Here is a 3146-nt window from a genome sequence, read left to right as displayed (position 1 = left end):
CATATTTATGTCTCAGAGATTAAATGGAAAGAAATGATCAATCAAAACCCTTAATGCTCAGTTTTCACAAACACAATCAAGTCTATCAAATTTCTGGATTTACAGCAAAATGTGCCCCCTAAAAACGTGTACACTCTTCAGTTTCTCCTATACTTTTTTTTTTTTTTGCCTATCTTTCAAAACCGAGCACTGGGTATTTTTAACATGAGCCATGTCATATGTACAGTTTAACTATGATTCAGGAATAAACAAAATCCATGATTTTTTAGTAACTCATAGTGTATTTATAGAATGAAAAGTTCTCTATCAAAATACACTTTTCACTGGGAAAAATAAATAAAATGGACAAATGGATCTACACAAAGTAAACATTAACTTTGGTAGATTTCAGTGTAGTTCATAACAAGCATATTTGCCCTTATTCCCCCAGAGCTGCTCAACTACCAAGAATTTTAAAAATATTTTTAACTGAGATTTTATTATGTTGACATTTATTTCTCATTCCACATAATCTTCAGCCAAGCTGTGAGTACTTACAATTCTCTGACTAATTGTTGGGAGCTTAGTCAGAAGCATCTGGAACACTGGTGGTGGAAGAGTTTGCTGTAAGACCTGCAGTAACTGCTGTGGCTGTCCACACACAGCAATTGCATTTGTCAGATGGTCTACACCCTTCTCATATTCACCTTGAGCTAGTAACTCTTCATCAAGCTGTATTTCTTCAAAGAAGAACTTCTGAACAGCTTCAGCATCTTTAAGGTCAGGTATCTTGGAAAGCCCAGCTCTCTCCTTGGCAAGCTTCTGTTTCTTTCTTCATTCTCGAAGCCTGTTCTTGAAGTTGGGGTCACTTCATCTTTTGCGGTCAAAGTAGATGCAGTACGCAATAAAAAGGGCCCCGCATGCACCGGCGGCGATGGCACTGTTCTGACCCACCATCTTCTCTACAGCGCTGAGCGTGGACGGTGGCAGCAGGGACCACGAAGGAGTGGTGGGCCACGAACCCTCAGAGCGGTCGGCGCAGCTCAGACCCGATGGCCGTGGGCCAGGAACCTAGTTAGCTCTTCTTGTTGAATTGATCCCTTTACCATTGTGTAGTGGCCTTCTTTGTCTCTTTTGATCTTTGTTGGTTTAAAGTCTGTTTTATCAGAGACTAGGATTGCCACCCCTGCTTTTTTTTGCTTTCCATTTGCTTGGTAGATCTTCCTCCATCCCTTTATTTTGAGCCTATGTGCGTCTCTGCACGTGACATGGGTTTCCTGAATACAGCACACCAATGCATCTTGACTCTTTATCCAATTTGCCAGTCTGTGTCTTTTAATTGGGGTATTTAGCCCATTTAAAGTTCATATGGAACCAAAACAAAGAGCCTGCATAGCGAAGACAATCCTAAGCAAAAAGAACAAAGCTGGAGGCATCATGCTACCTGACTTCAGGCTACAGTAACCAAAACTGCATGGTACTGGTACCAAAACAGATATATAGGCCAATCGAACAGAACAGAAGCCTCAAAAATAACATCCCACATCTACAACCATCTGATCTTTGACAAACCTAACAAAAACAAGCAATGGGGAAAGAATTCCCTATTTAATAAATGGTGCTGGGAAAACCAGCTAGCCATATGTAGAAAGCTGAAACTGGATCCCTTCCTTACTCCTTATACAAAAATTAACTCAAGATGGATTAAACATTTAAATGTTAAGACCTAAAACCATAAAAACCCTAGAAGAAAACCCAGGAAATACCATTCAGGACATAGACATGGGCAAGGACTTGATGACTAAAACACCAAAAGCAATGGCAACAAAAGCAAAAATCGACAAATGGGATCTAATTAAACTAAAAAGCTTCTGCACAGCAAAAGAAACTACCATCAGAGTGAACAGGCAACCTAGAGAATGGGAGAAAATTTTTGCAGTCTACCCATCTGACAAAGGGCTAATATCCAGAATCTACAAAGAACTCAAACAAATTTACAAGAAAAAACAAACAACCCTATCAAAAAGTGGTCAAAGGATATAAACAGACACTTCTCAAAAGAAGACATTTATGCAGCCAACAGACATATGAAAAAATGCTCATCGTCACTGGCCATCAGAGAAATGCAAATCAAAACCACAATGAGATACCATCTCACACCAGTTAGAATGGCAATCATTAAAAAGTCAGGAAACAATAGATGCTGGAGAGGATGTGGAGAAATAGGAATGCTTTTACACTGTTGGTGGGAGTGTAAATTAGAAGACAGTGTGACAATTCCTCAAGGATATGTAACTAGAAATACCATTTGACCCAGTGATCCCATTACTGGGTATATACCCAAAGTTTTATAAATCATGCTACTATAGAGAAACATGCACATGTATGTTTATTGTGGCACTATTCCCAATAGCAAGGTCTTGGAACCAACACAAATGTCCATCAATGATAGACTGGATTAAGAAATTGTGGCACATATACACCATGGAATACTATGCAGCCATAAAAAATGATGAGTTCATGTCCTTTGTAGGGACAAGGATGAAGGTGGAAATCATCATCCTCAGCAAACTATCACAAGGACAGAAAACCAAACACTGCATGTTCTCACTTATAGGTGGGGGTTGAACAATGAGAACCCATGGACACAGGGCAGGGAACATCACACCTTGGGGCCTGTCAGGGGGTGGGGGGCTGGGGGAGGCATAGCATTAGGAGAAATACCTAATGTAAATGGCAAGTTGATGGGTCCAGCAAACCAACATGGCACATGTATACCTATGTAAAAAATCTGCACATTCTGCACATGTACCATAGAACTTAAAGAATTTAAAAAAAAAGTAAAGATGAAAAAGAGCCCCAGATTAGTCAGTGAAAAAAAAGATAACATGTTGTATAATTTTATTTATAAGAAATACCCACAAAGGCAAAACTATAAGACAAAAAGTGAATTAGTGTTACCTATAGCATAAGTAAGAAGTGTTAGCAGTAATTATTCATGAAAGATAATATCAAGATGATGAAAGTGTTCTAAAACTGATTCATGGTTTTAATTGTACAACTTGGTAAATTTAATTTAGTCTTAGTTTTATTCATTTCTGCTCTCATCTTTATTATTTTTTTCCTACAAATTTTGAGTTTGGTTTGTTCTTGCTTTTCTAGTTCTT

The 3146-nt window shown here is 38.5% G+C and overlaps 1 pseudogene; it reads right to left on the bottom strand.

Moving 5' to 3' along the window:
- Positions 1-459: 459 nt before the first annotated feature.
- On the bottom strand, positions 460-1002 carry LOC101126200 (mitochondrial import receptor subunit TOM20 homolog; annotated as a pseudogene).
- Positions 1003-3146: the final 2144 nt, after the last annotated feature.

Source organism: Gorilla gorilla, chromosome X (genome assembly GCF_029281585.2).
Source record: "Gorilla gorilla gorilla isolate KB3781 chromosome X, NHGRI_mGorGor1-v2.1_pri, whole genome shotgun sequence".
Taxonomy (NCBI): Eukaryota; Metazoa; Chordata; class Mammalia; order Primates; family Hominidae; genus Gorilla; species Gorilla gorilla.
This window is presented reverse-complemented; position numbering and strand designations above follow the sequence as displayed.